The sequence below is a fragment of the Spinacia oleracea genome, chromosome 1 (genome assembly GCF_020520425.1).
Source record: "Spinacia oleracea cultivar Varoflay chromosome 1, BTI_SOV_V1, whole genome shotgun sequence".
Taxonomy (NCBI): Eukaryota; Viridiplantae; Streptophyta; class Magnoliopsida; order Caryophyllales; family Amaranthaceae; genus Spinacia; species Spinacia oleracea.
This window is the reverse complement of record NC_079487.1, coordinates 11,978,633-11,995,920: the sequence shown is the minus strand read 5'-3', so window position 1 is coordinate 11,995,920 and position 17,288 is coordinate 11,978,633. Positions and strand designations below refer to the sequence as shown.

The 17,288-nt window shown below is 35.8% G+C and overlaps 4 non-coding genes across 4 annotated transcripts; 1 reads left to right on the top strand and 3 right to left on the bottom strand.

The window, feature by feature from the left end:
* Positions 1-1,465: 1,465 nt before the first annotated feature.
* LOC130466396 (U1 spliceosomal RNA) lies at positions 1,466-1,625 on the top strand. The gene has a single exon (XR_008926630.1). It is a non-coding gene; the product is annotated as a U1 spliceosomal RNA (small nuclear RNA).
* A 1,352-nt stretch (positions 1,626-2,977) lies between these two features.
* On the bottom strand, positions 2,978-3,092 carry LOC130466389 (U5 spliceosomal RNA). The gene has a single exon (XR_008926622.1). It is a non-coding gene; the product is annotated as a U5 spliceosomal RNA (small nuclear RNA).
* Positions 3,093-4,948: 1,856 nt separating this feature from the next.
* On the bottom strand, positions 4,949-5,103 carry LOC130466379 (U4 spliceosomal RNA). Its single transcript, XR_008926612.1, has one exon. It is a non-coding gene; the product is annotated as a U4 spliceosomal RNA (small nuclear RNA).
* Positions 5,104-17,081: 11,978 nt separating this feature from the next.
* LOC130466402 (U5 spliceosomal RNA) lies at positions 17,082-17,196 on the bottom strand. Its single transcript, XR_008926636.1, has one exon. It is a non-coding gene; the product is annotated as a U5 spliceosomal RNA (small nuclear RNA).
* Between the last annotated feature and the right edge of the window lie 92 nt (positions 17,197-17,288).

The window sequence follows — 17,288 nt, the reverse complement described above, 5'->3', positions numbered from 1 at the left end:
TTTAACTTGGAAAATCTTTTTAATAAATAAAATGAATTTAATTAATAAATGAAACATAGGATTCTGATTTATTATCCTTGTTTCTCAAGTAAAAGATTTTCCATGTTCCTTGAAACTCTCCCCACGTATTTCTGTTTAACGTACATTTAGTGTTTTGATTTGGTCTCCCTTGTTTCTCTCCAACTATGCCCATGTTACTGAGCAGTAACTGTTAGTGGGTAGTTGAGGAGAACATGGGTACCCAACCCTAAGTAAAACTCTCCTATAAAAGGAGAAGAGTTTTGGCTTTTCAAAACACAACTGATTTCTACAAAATCTATCTTAAAGAGCTTAAACGTTTTAAAAGAATCAGTTGGCAAAATAGAGTGTTCCTTGAGTTCCTTATTATTATAAGCTTTATTACGTACTAGAATCTATCTATCATATTGTATTTTGGGTTTAAGGATTGAGTGATCCTTGAGTGACTTAGAGTTAAGTCAAAGAGAGAAAGAGCGACTAAGAGTTTAGTCAAAGAGAGAAACAGTGACTTAGAGTTAAGTCAAAGAGAAAAGGAGCGACTTAGAGTTAAGTCAGAGAGAGAAAGAGTAGCACAGTAATTGAAGGGGATTGCTGTGGGGAACTCGTGTTCGAGAGGAACTCGAGTTAGAGAGTGTATTTGTAATAGAGTTATTACATTAATACAAAAGAGTAGTGAGGTTCTTCTTGATTAGGGTCAAGAAGGTTCCTCCATTTTATATCTTTCTTCGCTCATTATTCTCAGTTTCTTTATTGTTTAAATTCCGCAAGAAACTTACCCAAGTTCCCAAGAAACAATTCACCCCCCCCCCCCCTCTTGTCAAGTGTTCCTACTGAACTATCACAAAGGTCACTCATATTCGTCACTCACTTATAGGTAATATGTCTTCCTCCGTTATAAAAAGTACATTTTGTTGAGGGCATGGAATGCATATGAATAGAAACTTTAAATTCCATAGTCGAATTTGCCGTTTTATTGTTTTTTTCAAGAATAAGGAGGAGTATGTGCGTTTTTTTTAATTCACACTATAAAAACTACTCCGTAAACATTAATATTAAGTAACAAAAAAGTTCGATTAATTATCAGCCCATCCAACCCCATATTTGATAAACTTTATTTTTTTGTTTTATAATACTGTCATGGAATAGTTGGTTATTTTAACCAATATGGAGTATCCATCCATGTAGACACCCCATGGTTTGTTAAATCGGGTCATCGATTGACTGTATAACAAATTCGGGTATAATCGAATAATATTTTGTGCGGGACCATTGTACTCATCCTTGATTGAATGTAAGATCCTTTTATCCGGGTTAGTTCGATTTTTATCGGATGTTGGTCAGATCGGTTCACATTTTGACAATCTTTAATACAACATTCCCACATCGGAAAAGCATAATTCTTACAAAATGAATCTAGTATAAAATAGAAAAGTGAATATTGTAAAACTTACTTACCTGGACGAGGTCTATGGGCGATCAATTAGGCTCATGGCCTAGGCTGATGGTTTCCATTGCACTTAGGAAGGGTATCAGCCTAAGATCTCCCCAAGTGGGAGAGTCTACGTCATAATTTGTGATAGTGAGGGCCTGCGTTCGCGCGGCCCTCGTCTAATTCAATTCTTAAATATTCAGTTAGTTTAGTCTAATTCAATTCTTAAGATTTTGTTTGTTTGGAAAATGTCAAAACATATTATTTCTCGAACTGGATTACGTTAAAATGAAAATAGTAAAATGTCAAAATAGGATTTTAGGAGAGGATTTTTAAAGCCTTTATATCTCGTGCAGTTTTATATGGATGCGGTTCTTCATATTCAACTAGCTATATTTATGGCATTGGTTGTAGTAAGAACATCTATGGTTCCAGCTTCTATAACTTGTGCATTTTTATGGATGAGGTTCTTCAGATTCGCGCGGCTCCTGTCCATTCCCTTTCCCTATATTTATGGCATTGGCGACTGCATTTGCGTTGGTCCTTCCATTTAATTCCCTATATTTTTAGACCAATTAAGTTCAGAACAGATTTAAGAACTAGCTAGCCTAATGCATGGTACAAAACAAAATTCTCTACTTTGGTTACTCCCTCTGTCCTTTAATACTCGCACCGTTTTCCTTTTCGAGTCGTCCCTTAATATTTCTGCATTTTATTAATATTATATTATTTTTACACTTACTAAGCCACCTACATCATACAAAAAATCATTTAAAATCCACACCCCCACTCACCACTCACCACTCTCCACCCCTTAACACATTTCCCACTAACTATATTAAAATAATACCCCACTATCAACTTAACACCCATTAAATTAATAAGTTAATTCAAATGTCTTAAACTCCGCACCGGTCAAACCGGTGCGAGTATTAAGGGATGGAGGGAGTATTTTATAGTCTTATATGGAGTACTTTGATGATATTTTATTGCGTTGTTTCCCAAAGGTGCATCTTTTAGACAGAAACGTATTGGATATACTCTGAAAGTTCAACAGTGCACAGCTACGTCCCAATTAACATTTCTGCTCAGCTCCACTTCAAAACTTTTTGTAAAGTCTTCTGTAATGTTTTCTTTCTTCCCGGTCTTGTTAGCGAACACCATATGTTTTCACTTTCCAGTTTAGGGTATTACAACATGACTTAAAAAATGTCAGCCATGATCAAAAGATATATTAGTAAAGCCGATCATGACTTATAATCCCTTGATCAACCACTTCTTACATTTATCACAATACTTGCACAAAAATTTTATCAAAGTTCGATCAAATTAGAAATGCATTCGGAACTCCGCATAATTCACATAAGAGTTTATATGGTAGCTGTTAGTTCATTCCCACCTAAAATTTCATAAGAATTCCTATGGTAGCTATTACAACATGACTTATAAAACATGTTTTCCCACCTAATATTTCCTATGGTATGTGTTAATTCATTCCACGGTACTTGAAAAGTGATACTGTATTAATGGAAGCTCCTAATGGAACTCCCTCCAAAAATAAACGTATGCCACTAAATACAGCGAGCACACGGTATTCTTTAGTAAAAGGCGAAAGAATAGTTCGCTTTGTGCTCACTGCGTGGCTGCGTGAGTTTAACAAAAATGATGGCAACTTATTTATACCGCTATTCTAGCTTGTATCTTCTTCTTTTCCTATGTGGGAGCAATCTGCTTATTTTTCTGAAGCCTAAAACTTTGTACAATATTTTAGCTCTGAAACTAAAATAGATCATGTGCACGCACGGATTTTGATCATTTTTTTCACAAAATATTTAACGGTATCTCCCAAACTACTGAATAGTTATAACATTTTTAACATACTCGTTTAAATTTATTCATCTAATGTGCATATTTAAAATGTTAATATGGTAATTTGACCAAACTATTGAGTGATTTATTTTTCATTTTTAATATAGCGATTTGACTAAAATATTACCAATTTAGAATCATTATTATTACGTTGTATCTATTATTGTCATAATTTATAAACTAAATTTTGTTTCCATACATAAATAATTTTTTAAAAAAATGTAAAGATTAAAAAAAAAATAGATACACTTTTTTGGGGAAATGGTTTTTGGCGGAAAAAACTCACACCAGGAATTGACACGTGTTATTTCTGGTGTTTCTTTTAGTATATAGTAATAGATAACAACAAATGATAAGTTGTGTACTCGAATAACCTTAATGGAAAAAATGTCAAATCTTTTGATTTCTAATTGATCTAATTTTAAACGGTGTGATCTACATCGCCTATATAATTTTCAGTAATGGTATTCTATTAACTTTAAGAATTTAAGGCTCGTCGACTAGGTCAAGAAAACTGAATGTAAAGATTTAAACATGCATAGATGTACATCATGCAATAAAGCATTCATAGACGTACGTCATGCATGTGTAACCTGTCCTCTTAAGATTGAATTACTAATGCTACAGGTTAAGGAAATTAAAGTCAGACGTTCTGATTTTGAGCTTTTGGTTTAACCAATCTAATATATATATATATATATATAAAGGAGGCATATTTGCTGAAATATTAGAGCGCCACCTAGAATTACTAATAGTTTCGGCCAATAAAAAATAAGATTTCTAATTTATTTTTGAATTAAAAAAATCGATTGCCATGTAGATAATTAATTAGGTGTCACGTAGATATTTTAATTAATTAATTACTAATATATACAACTCCATTTGAAATCAAACACTATAATAAATTTTTTAAAAAATCTAAAATAAAATTCATTCAAAATCAAACACTAATCTAAAATAAAATAAATAAAATATATTATCCAATATTAGAGCGCCATGTAGAGAATCTAATGGTTTCGGCCAATGAAAAATAAGATTTCAAAATTAATATTGAATTAAAAAAGTCGAGTGCCACGTAGATAAATAGTTAAACGCCAGGTAGATATTTTAATTAATTAATTAATTAATAATATTACGTATATACAATTTTATCCAAAAACAAACACTCTCATAATTTATTTATTTTAAATCTAAAATGAAATTTAATACAAAATCAAAAAATAATTTAATCTAATACGAAGTATATAAAATTGGTATATATACATAGGAGTTTTATTTAAACATAACAATTTAATAGAATCCGTGCATCGCACGGGCTAAAATCTAGTATAACAAATTAACAGCAGACAGTCTCCAAGTTGTAGGAAATATATTGGATGAACATCTTTAAAGATACTAATTAGAAGTTCAATTATACAGAAATGAATACACACAAACACAAAATGCTATGGAGTACCATTTTTATTCTTATACTGATTATACTGATGATTTGAGTTAGTTAAGGAAGGCCAAGATTCAAGCAGCAGGTTTATCATGGTGAGGTTATCCTTAGTATAGAAAGCAAATTCTGGAACAAGCAGGTTTGATTTGGCATACTGAATATGGAGAAGAATTTTTGTATTTGAATTGTAAGGCTTTACCCTCAAGAGAGGGAGCCCTTCCAGAAATTCTCGACGGCCAAGGTCAAGCCAAGGCCGAAGAGGGGATTTGGAAATAGTTTTCAACCAGCAATTGACGCGCCTCGGTTATTACCTCACTAGCTGCGTCATTGCCCCAAGCGCAAAGATGTTCTCGTGTGATGTTAATGTCTACATTTTATGATGTGGGACAAGAACTTTAACCTTACCATTTGATGCAGAGTTGATGCTACACCTTCTAAGTGGTGGAATCAGGGGCGTCCGAGTAGGAGGTTAAATGTGGGTTTAATTTTCACTATCTTGATTTCTGTAGTTCTCGCTACATGTAACACCTCGATAATTCTCTCTTTTTTAAAGTACCCTTTTAATATAAAATATAGATAATTATCAAGGCATTATTGCCCGTGAGAAAATATATCGACTTACTCGGAATTTTACAGCGGAAAACATAATAATAACTTTATAGAATAAATAGTCAATTATAACTCAACTCTAAAACCAACCAATAAAATCCAAAGTCAACTTAAAACAACCCAAGGTCAACTTAAATAAATACAATCCAAGGTCAACTTAGAAAATTATAAATAACTACACAAACTCTCCATTCCCGAACCCAATTATGCATCATCTTCAAACCTATAAATGGACAATGCTTATTGATCCTTATAGACTATCACCGAAATGGGTCATCACATGATCAATAAGGCATAGCCATGATCAAGATGCACAAACAAAAACACGTAATCAGCAAAGCTGAGTACTACATACTAAATAAAAACAATCCTAACATGATACTAATAATCAAACAATCCTAACATGATACTAATAAATAATAGATAATAATAAGTAACAACATAAAGACTCACAAATAACTTTTACTAGACTAACTTATAATAGCAATTAATTTAAATGGATTAGTCAATGGACTGAGTTGTCTAACTGAAATAGTGTTCCTTTTGGAAGACAAAATACAGGCGAGACTCCGTATTCTCATGACCTACGATATCGAGGAACCCTTTAATTAAAATAGAACATGGTAACAACTTCGATCCCAGAAAAAGACATGGGCTACCACCCTAAACTCCAACTCCTAATAGTCCGTCACTTCAAACATTCACAGTTTAAAGCTATATTGTAAAACGTTTTTTTTTACAACAGCTATTTACCCGTTGCATGTGAATAACATACAATGATATAAACAATCCATCATAGAATGTGAATGTGAATGTGAATAATGTATAATTTAAACCATTACATGCATTTAGATACATGTATGATGTATGTAGCCCAGCAATGTCATGGGAATAAAAACGTTGAATCTGTCCGCAATTTTTTTTAAGAAAGTGATAATCGCTCTTTTATAAAAGTGTTTTATGAATTTCGTTTTCTCCTGGAAAAAAAAATTGTGCACGCCAAAATTATGTACATGTAACAAATAAAATTAACGGATTTTTCATGAAATACCCTCGAGTATTTCCATAATTCACCAAACGCCCATCAAGTTTCAATAATTTATAAAATACCCCTATTTGAATACTTATACCCCAACTACCCATATTTCAATACTTAATACACCAAGTACTTTTAATGACGTTATTGACCCTATAATAAACCAATCGAATTTTCCATGAAATACCAAGTAGTTTTGCCATAATTCACCAATTAAATGCCTATCAAGTTTCACTAATACATAAAATACCCCTATTTCAATACTTAATACCCCAACTACCCCTATTTCAATACTTAATACACCAAATAATAAACGACATATTTCATTAATGTCTAATTAACTCACCAATTAATTCCCTAATCAACCCACCCATTTCTTTTTTCTTTCCCCAACTCTGATTTTCTTTGAAAGAACATTGAAATCGATTCCTCCCCAAATCAATTTTCTTCACATTATAACTAACTGCCCAACCACCACCACCACCTCCTAAATCCATCGCCTCCTCCACCACCGTCAAAACTCCCCTTCGCTTCGCCCAGAACTGAATCGCTGCCCCCTCACCTTTCCTCCTCCCTCACGCCCTCCCTGCCTCATAGGTACACTCAATGTTTCACCACCTCACCAGTCGAGTAGTTGACAGCAGCGAGAAGTGAGCGACTGAGCGAGCCTACCTGCCGGAAAACGATGATGCGTGAAAAAAAACAAACGTTGCGAGTAAAAATGAACGAAGGAAGTATAATTTTTCATATAAATACTCCCTCCATTTCGAGTAAATGTTTAGACCCCAGAAATTCCCTTATAATATAGAGATTAGCTTGGACATACAAGATATATTGCAAGAAGCAAGATAAAAAAGCAAATTCAAATGATACACTTTAATAATAAAATCAATTAAACAACGTACAGAAGGAAATCATTGTTATATAATTAGATATTTGCAGCAGTAGCTAGATATAGCACGATCGATCTAGCCGCATGTACCCGAAAAATAGCCGTCGCATGTATAGTTCGAGCAACAAGGGGTAAATAGACTGCATGATTCCCCAGCCCCGGGGCACGGATGGCATGTACCGGAAAAGAAGCCGTCACACGAGAGCTCAGAGCAACACTGAGTGAACATTTTACTGCAAGAAGCACCAAGTCCTGGGCACGTTTGGCAAGTATGAGCCTCGAGCTCGAATTGTCTGCATTCATAACCCGGGCAACACTCATTAGGAGTGTTGCAAAGGGTGTTTACTGGAGTGCATTCATCCTGTGCGGCGACTTTATTAGTCGCCACCATCAGAATAACGGCAACCATAAGCCCAAGAACAACCTTAAAGTTACTCATTGTTTTCATGTATCTTATTATCTTAATTTTCTGGTGCTCTTATCTATGGATTTCCAGGCTTTTTATAAACTTCAATTCCTAATCAAAGTCGTACCTGATTAATTATGTAACAATCATAGCCAACGCATACTGATGCGTGCAACATCGACATAATTAAGTTGGCAACCAGTTGAATTATCCCTTAATATATTACTATCAATCTAAGAATGTCCTAAGAAATAAAATTTTTGAAATGAATAATTAATAGGAAAATTTGCAAGAAACCACTTTTTAAAATACAAAGAGTGATTTTATGTGAAACCACCTTTTAAAAGGAATTTTACAAGAAGAAACCTAAATCATAAATTTTTTTATCAAAAGACCACCTTTGTCCGAAATCCGGTAGTTAACTGCATTTTCCGGCATTACACCTATATAGTTTTTTTTTCTTCTCTTTCTCTCTCTCTTCTTCCTACCCGGCCTTCTCCATTCTTAATCCCCTACAACTCATTCAGTATTTCTTAATTCATCACAACAAGCCCATGTTATTTTCTTCCTCAACTAACTTCATCCTTAAAACAATTACCCCGTCCAGTTAATACAAACTCAATTTTACTAAAAAAAAAAAGCTAATTGTTCTTTTCGAGTCTAATCAACAACAACTCCAATTAATTCACAAGCTTAGTGGTTTTCGCATCCATGGCATATCTGTTGAATAAATTAACGTGAAAGAGAGTGAAAGAAATAAGCGAATAACATTTCATTCTGAATCAAAATACACGTACATCATATATTTATATACTGCTAGAGATAACTAATAAACCTAAAATTAAGGGAAACATAATCCCATGATAACCCACTAACTAACTAAATCAGAAAACTTATCCCATTAATTGTAACTCATTATTCCCATTAGTCCATGACTTAGTAAACCACTAAGTTACTGACTCCTAGATAAACTCTAACAAAATAAATATTAATTTGAATAATTATCTAACATCCTCCCTTGATCGAAAATCACGTACAATTGCTCAACCTTGCTATTGTCTTCAACGATCCATATTGCGGTGGCCGGTGGACTCCGACTTGAACTCTGACATTTTTTTTAAAAAATCTCAACACGAACTCTCGACACACAAGAACACACGACTAGAAGAGGCTACTTTCTTCTCCTTCAACATTTTGAACAAACCAATCGATAAAACAAGTCGTCCTAAGAGTTTCCTTTTCTCCCAAGTTTCTTCTCTCGGTGCACGTTAGCTTAACGTGAGCCGTAGCCATGGCAAGAAAAACTGGGTCGAAAGCTCAAGGAAACAGGCATGGAAATGGCAATGGAAGACCACGAGGACCATCTTCAGACTCCCAAGCGCTGAAAACTCGCTCGATGGACGAAGTTCTGGGCGTAGAGGCTTTGGATTTTGGGATTGAGAATGAAGTTTTCACTCCAAAATCTGGGTTGCGACATCTCCAATTCGATCAGAAGTTCGTCATTCATTCAATGAATTCATGGAAGTCATCCATGGTTCAGCAAAACAGATGAATGCAGGTACTACTCGATCTCAGCTGGATATTGGTATGGTTTCAATACCCATTTTACAACAATTTGATGATGCTGCTAAATCTGAGCATAGTGATAATCATAGTGAATCAACTACTGATCATAATGATGCGATTCCACCCATAGTGAATTCAGTTCATATTGAAATAGATGATATACAGGATGAGATTGATTTCTGGAATTCTGCTGTTGTTTGTTATGTAGTGGGTGCAAACCCTCCTGTTCATGTGATGGAGGGATATTTTAGGAGAATATGGAGGAATTTTAAAGTGGATAAAGTGGTGATGGTGAAGAAAGGAGTATTTCTGGTGCGATTTATGACAATGGAGGCAAGAGATACAGTGTTAACTGGTCATTACTTCTTTGATAAGAAACCCCTAATTGTTAGACCTTGGTCTGTGGATATGGACATGGAAAAGGAAGAAGTACAGGTTATCCCTATTTGGATTCAATTGAGATTGAACTTCAAATATTGGGGTGAAAAATCTCTGTTTAAAATAGTGGGGCAGATTGGCAATCCAGTTAAGAGAGATTCAGCCACTATTAATAGGGACAAGCTACACTATGCTAGAGTTATGGTGGAAGTGCCAATGAATCAAAAACTACCTGAGTCTGTTTCTTTTGTGAATGAGCATGGCATGATAACTCAGGTGGAATTGAGATATGAATGGAGGCCAACACTCTGTGAGAAATGTCAGTTGATAGGGCATACTGAATCAGAATGTAGACAGAACAAAGCTAAGAAACTGTGGGTGCAGAAACAGGTTCAACCTGTGCATCAAGTAAGATCTCAAGAGGTGGAAGTGGATCAAGAGGGATTTCAGAGGGCACTTAGACCAATAAGAGTGAGAGTTTCTTCTGTGGAACCCACTCAGACTGCAAATCCTTTCCAGTTACTTAATGATGAGCAACAGGAGCAAGTTTCTCCACAATTGCAAGACAGTTCTGGTGATCACAGATGTGTCAGTGAACAAATGGGGAGTTTAATTGGAAGAGGGAACTCTTCTTCTCCTCATGGATAGGATATTAAGTTGGAATGTTAGGGGGCTCAATTCATCCCAGAAGCAGAGTGAAGTGTGTAGATTCATTCAGCAGCATGGAATTGGATTGGTTGGTCTCCTAGAGCACAAGGTAAAGTTGCCAAATCTGGGTAAACTTTATCAGAAGATTTTCTCTGGTTGGTGTTTCACTAGCAACTCAAGCTTCCATTCTGGAGGTAGAATAATTGTGGCTTGGAATCCTGGTAGTTTCACTGTCAGCATTTTGTCTGTTACAGCTCAGCATATTCACTGTCATGTCACTCCTATGAGTGGTATGCCAGCTTTCTTTTGCACTTTTGTGTATGCTTTCAATGATAGTAAGCAGAGAGAGAGTTTATGGAGTGATTTGAGAGTTTTGAATACTCAGGATCCTTGGATTCTTGTGGAGATTTTAACTGTGTGATGAACATAGAGGAGAGAATTGGTTCTGCTGTTAGACAATCTGAAATTGCTGACATTAATGCCTGTATGCACTGCTGTGGCATGGAAGATATCAAAAGTAGTGGTCATTTCTTTACTTGGAACAATAAGCAGGAAGGAGCAAATAGGGTCTTTTCTAAACTGGATAGGGTTCTTGCTAACCCTAAATGGTTTGATTCTTATTCTGCTGCTGAGGTGTGTTTTCTGAGTGAAGGTGCTTTTGATCACTCACCTGGGTTGCTCACTGTTTATCCTAAGAATAATGGGGGGAAGAAACCTTTTAAGTACTTCACTATGTGGAAAAGTGCTCCAAAGTTTAGTGAGATTGTTAAGACTCAATGGGATAGACCCATTTCTGGAAGTAAGATGTTTGTAGTGGTTTCTAAGTTGAAGAGAGTGAAGTTGGCTTTGAAAGAGCTTAATAAGACTGGTTTTTCTGATGTACATGCTGCAGACTTGAAGGCCTATCATGACTTATTAGCTGCTCAAGAAGCTATGCATCTTCATCCTGCTGATCATTCACTTGCTAATGAAGAGCTAGATGCTATTAAGACATACAAAGATAAACATCAGGTTTATTTGGATTTTTTGAGGCAAAAAGCTAAAGTTGAGTGGATCAAGAGTGGGGATGAGAACACTGCTGTGTTTCACCAGAGTATTAAAAGAAGAAATTTGCAGAATCAAGTGTATAGTATTCATGATAAGAATGGAGTTTGGAGAGATAATCCTACTGAGGTTACTAGTGCTTTCTTGGAGTATAATGAATGTTTATTGGGTGGTAATAGTACTCAAAAAGCTGAAGTTCTTTCTCATATAGTTCAAACAGGTCCACTGGTTACTGATGCTCACAGAGCTATTCTAAATGCTCCTTACACTAGAGAAGAGGTGAAGAATGCTTTATGGTCTATTCCAGGTGTGAAAGCACCAGGGCCAGATGGATTTGGATCCTTCTTTTACAGAGATGCTTGGCACATAGTGGGGGATGATGTGATTGCTGCTGTGTTAGATGTTCTGCAGAGTGGAAAATTGTTGAAGGAGCTGAATCATACTGTAATTACCCTTATTCCCAAAACTAAATGCCCAAAAAATGTGAGTGAATACAGACCTATATCTTGCTGTAATACCTTATATAAATGTGTTACCAAGGTATTGTGTGGGAGAATGAGACAGATCTTGCCTGATCTTATCCAGGAGAATCAGGGTGGTTTTGTTCATGGGAGGTACATTGTTCACAATATCATGGTGATCCAAGATTTGGTTAAGCAGTATGGTAGGAAATCAGTAAAGCCTAGCTGTTTAATGAAAATAGATTTACAGAAGGCATATGATACAGTGGATTGGGGGTTTCTGAAATCTATGCTTGAGCAGTTGGGTTTCCCTAATTCCTTTGTGCAGATTGTTATGGAGTGTGTTACTACTCCCATGTTTTCTTTGATGGTTAATGGCTCAATGCAAGGGTTTTTCAAATCCAAAAGAGGGTTGAGACAAGGTGATCCCATGTCTCCCTTGTTATTTGTCATCTGTATGGAATATTTATCAAGAATTCTTCAGAAAATGAGTGCTCTCCCTCAGTTTCAGTTTCACCCAAGGTGCAGAGATATTAAGCTCACTCACTTGTGTTTTGCTGATGATCTGATCCTGTGTAGCAAAGGTGACTTCCCTTCCATTTATCTTCTGTTGCAAGCTTTCAAATTGTTCTCCATAACCTCTGGTTTGTCTGCTAATATTCAAAAATCCTCTGTTTATTGTCATGGTATGACTGAATCTGATGTAACTAGAGTGATTGCTGCTTCTGGTTTTACTAGAAGTGCTTTACCTTTTAGGTATTTGGGAGTTCCAATTTGTTCAAAGAAAATTACAGCAGCTCATTGTGAGATGTTGGTGGATAAAATGACTGCTAGAATCAAAGTATGGAGCTCTAGGAACCTCTCTTATACAGCTAGGATGCAATTGATTAATGCTGTTTTGCTTAGTATCCATATGTATTGGTCCCAGATTTATATTTTGCCCAAGAGTGTTCTAAAAGAGATTACCAAAATTTGTAGATCCTTCTTATGGAGTGGACAGGCATATAGCTCTAAGCCAAGTTACATAGCTTGGGAGCAGACTTGTTGTGATAAGAATCAAGGTGGTCTTGGTTTTAGGAATGTGGAGGTGTGGAATGTGGCTAATCTGGGGAAGTATGTTTGGGCTGTAGCCAATAAGCAAGATAACATCTGGATAAAATGGATCAATTCAGTTTATGTTAAGGATGGGGATTGGTGGGATTTTGTCCCTACTAGTTCTTCTAGTTGGTACTGGAAGAAAATCTGTGATACTAAAGAACAAATCAAGCAAGTGTTTACTGCTACTGAATTCTGCAATATGCCTAAATATTCTGTGAAATTGGTGTATAATAAGCTCATTGATTCCAAGCCCATGGTTCACTGGGACAAGATGGTCTGGAATAGACTTACTGTGCCAAAACATAGGTTCATCTCTTGGTTGGCAATTCAGCACAGATTGCAAACAACAGCAAAAATGGCAAGAATTGGAGTTAGCTCAACTTCAGATTGTCTTCTCTGTGGTCAAGCCCCTGAAGATCATGAACACTTGTTCTTCAAGTGTCCTTACAGTAGCAGATGTCTCACTGATTTGAAGAGTTGGTTGGGGATTCCAAGCTCCCTTACTACCTTACAGAGAGGAGTTAGACAACTGTCTAACAGCAACAGTTCCAAATTTAGGAAAAGTGTTATGTATGCTAGCATGGTTGCTTTGATCTACCTGATCTGGAGGAGTAGAAATAGTAGTTTCTGGGATAAAGCTTTCCCTACTGTTTTGAATGTAATGACTCTTTTAAAGCATACAGTTAAGAGTAGAGTGATGGCTGTAATGCCAAAGAATGTAAGTAGGAAGGATAGTTTGTGGTTTCAGAATCTCTGAAACTTTGTTGTGTTGTGCTTGCTCTTGTGAGGAATGGTCCAACCTAGTTGGTTTGTTCCCCTTGAGTTAGCCTAGGTTGTATTCTGTTTTGTGGAAATTAATATTATCCTTACTTGCTTAGTAATTGGTTTGCTCTTTCTCAACACGTTGCTTATCCCAACACCTATCTTCTTTGTGACCCTACCTTTTGCAATAGTAGCATTGAACGCTACTCATGGATTGACGTTGTCCTTCGAATCGACCACGACCACCTCCATCACGACCACAACCACGACTACTCATACCGCGACCACGACCTTCACCATAATACCAATCACCCGACAGTTGCCCCGTAACTTGAAAGGCTTTCTCCTCGACGTTTTCTTCCGTAGACTTATCCATTCTCTCCTCATGAGCCATTAATGAACTCATCAATTCATTAAATGTGTAAGTTGATATGTCCTTAGACTCTAAAATTGCAGTCACAATATGTTTATAATCACTATTCAAACTCCTTAACACCTTGCCCACAATTGACTCATTTGAGATATTATCACCGTATATTTTCATTTGACTAATAATTGAAGACACTTTAGACAAATAATCTTGAATTGATTCTATCTTTGTCATTGTTAAACTTTCAAATTGTGTACGAAGGGTTTGTAATTATACAGCAATTACCTTCTTATCAACAAAATACTCCTGCTTGATGATTTCCCACGCTTGTTTCGATGTTGACGCAGCGGAAATTCGTGGGAAATTTTCATCATCCAATGCCGATCGGATAAAGAACAGAGCCTTTGCATCTCTCTTCCTATTTTCCTGTAGGCTTTGATCTGGTTCAGCCGGTGCCTCTGCCGGTTCCGTATACCCGTTCTCCACCATATCCCACAACTCTTGAGACTTGAACATAGTTTTCATCTTGAGACTCCATAAATGATAATTCTCCCCCTTAAACAATGGGATTAGGGGCTGAGAACTAGAACCACTACCATTAATCGCCATACTCCACACAATTAATTCACTCACAAACAAACTCTCACAATAATGGAAAAGAGAGCTACGTTGCTTTCTTGACTCTCACAACTCACACTTTTTTTTTGTATGTTCTCACGGTAGAACAAACTGCTGTGTTTGTTCCTTTCTCTCACCCTCTCTTTTTTTTGGTATGGATCTAACCTGGAGCTCTAGATACCATGTTGAATAAATTAATGTGAAAGAGAGTGAAAGAAATAAGCGAATAACATTGCATTCTGAATCAAAATACACGTACATCATATATCTATATACTGCTAGAGATAACTAATAAACCTAAAATTAAGGGAAACATAATCCCATGATAACCCACTAACTAACTAAATCAGAAAACTTATCCCATTAATTTTAGCCCATTATTCCCATTAGTCCATGACTTGTAAACCACTAAGTTACTGACTCCTAGAAAAACTCTAACAAAATAAATATTAATTTGAATCATTATCTAACAATATCAGGCCAAAAAATCTTCACCATTCTCGCCAATTTTTTTCTTTCTTTCTTTTGTGTGGGCAATCTATCGTAACTAGCTTAAAGTTTTCTTTAATTCTGTTTAATTTTGAATTAGTCTATGCCCGTGCTAATGTACGGGTTATTTATTATCATGTCATTTACTCAATAGTGTTTATGCACGCGATGCATGTTTGAGATTTTACAATAACAATTAGAGTATGTATAGAAACGAAAAAAAGTTAAAACATACGAAACAATTTGTGTGATAAGTACATTATCTAAAAAACTTAGCACTTATAAAACATGGAAAAAAAAGAAGGAATAGTAATTCATCTAATATTCCATCTTATAATTACCAAAAAAATAGTATCCCATCTTATTTTTTTATAAAAAAGCCCAGAAGGAGCGAGTATGCGAAACACCTAAAATTCTAAAACTACACGACAAATTCTTATCCAATGTTTATGATTGTAAATTCTAATATTTAATCTTAATAAATTCATCAACCAATGTAAACTCGATTTTTTGTCATGCATTTTGATTGATGATCTAGTCCAACTACTAAAATAATGATGCTCTAAGATAATCTAATGATAATTAAAAAAATAATCTTGATTGAACAATGGTCCATGTTATCTACGAAGTATAACATAAAATTGGTTAGATGACTTTTTACCCTTGCATTTGCACAACTTCTTTAAAATATAAAAAATAAAACAGATGGAAAAAAATATTTTGCCAAACACAAAATGAATTATCTTTTATATATAATTTCGTTTATCAAAACTACTCCCTCCGTATAAAGGAAACTTCTACATTAAAATAGTACGTACATGTATCATGCATGTTTCTTCTCTCATGGTCTCCACTCTTAAATATAATATTTTGTTTCCTCTTCCAAAGGCTCAACAGTCCACACATACTCACATCATATTTTCTCACAATAATTATCTACTCACTATCGAATATTTACAATAAAGAATTAACACATCCACACACTTATATCTTATTACAAGGGTGCCCGGGACAAGGGATTCTTCTTCGGGCTGACTGTGATCTTACTTTGTCGGGTTGGTGTGATTCTGATTGGGCAAGTTGCCCCTTGACTCGGCAATCTCTCACTGGTTGGTTAGTATTTCTCGGTGGCTCACCTGTATCTTGGAAAACCAAGAAACAACATATCGTTTCTCGATCGTCTGCGAGGGCTGAGTACCGGGCCATGGCAACCATTACTTCGGAGTTGAAGTGGCTTAAATCCTTACTTCATTGCTTGGGTGTTGATCATCCTCGGGCCATGGCTAAGTCCGCTCTTCACATTGCTCAAAACCCTGTCTTTCATGAACGCACAAAGCATGTTGAGATTGACTGTCACTATGTACGGGATGCTATTCAAGAGGGTATTATTACCACTAGTCACGTATCTACAGACAATCAGCTTGCCGACATCTTCACGAAGGCATTGGGCAAGCGTAAATTCTTGTACTTACTTCGCAAGTTGGGCATTTGTGATCTCCATGCTCCAACTTGAGGGGGGTATTAGGGCTTTGTATATATTATGTATTTTGGGCTTTAATAGACTAAGCTTGTAATTAGTATATTAGGTCTCGGAAAGCCCGTGGCTAATACTGTAGTATATAATGCTACTTCCTGTGCAATACAAACTCAAGGAAATTAATAACCCTAACAAACTTGTCATGGTATCGAAGCTAGCAGCCTAGCAAACCCTATCATCTCAAAACAATTTTTTTTCCTCGCCTATTTTTTAACAACAGCCGTTTACCAACAGAAGTTTGTTAGGTTTGGACGAATGTTGGGAAATTAATAACCCTAACAAACTTGTCAATTATAGAAAATGACAATTACCCAAACCTACGAAATTAAGAACATTCTTTCCCAGTTAAATGGTACTCCGTAACTGTTAATTCATTCCACGATACTTGAAAAGTGATAATGTATTAATGGAAGCTCCTAATGGAACTCCCTCCAAAAATGAACGTATGCCACTAAATGCAGCAAGCACACGGTATTCTTTAGTAAAAGGCGAAAGAATAGTTCGCTTTGTGCTCACTGCATGGCTGCGTGAGTTTAACTAAAATGATGACCACTTATTTATACCGCTATTCTAGCTTGTATCTTCTCCTTTTCCTATGTGGGAGCAATCTGCTTATT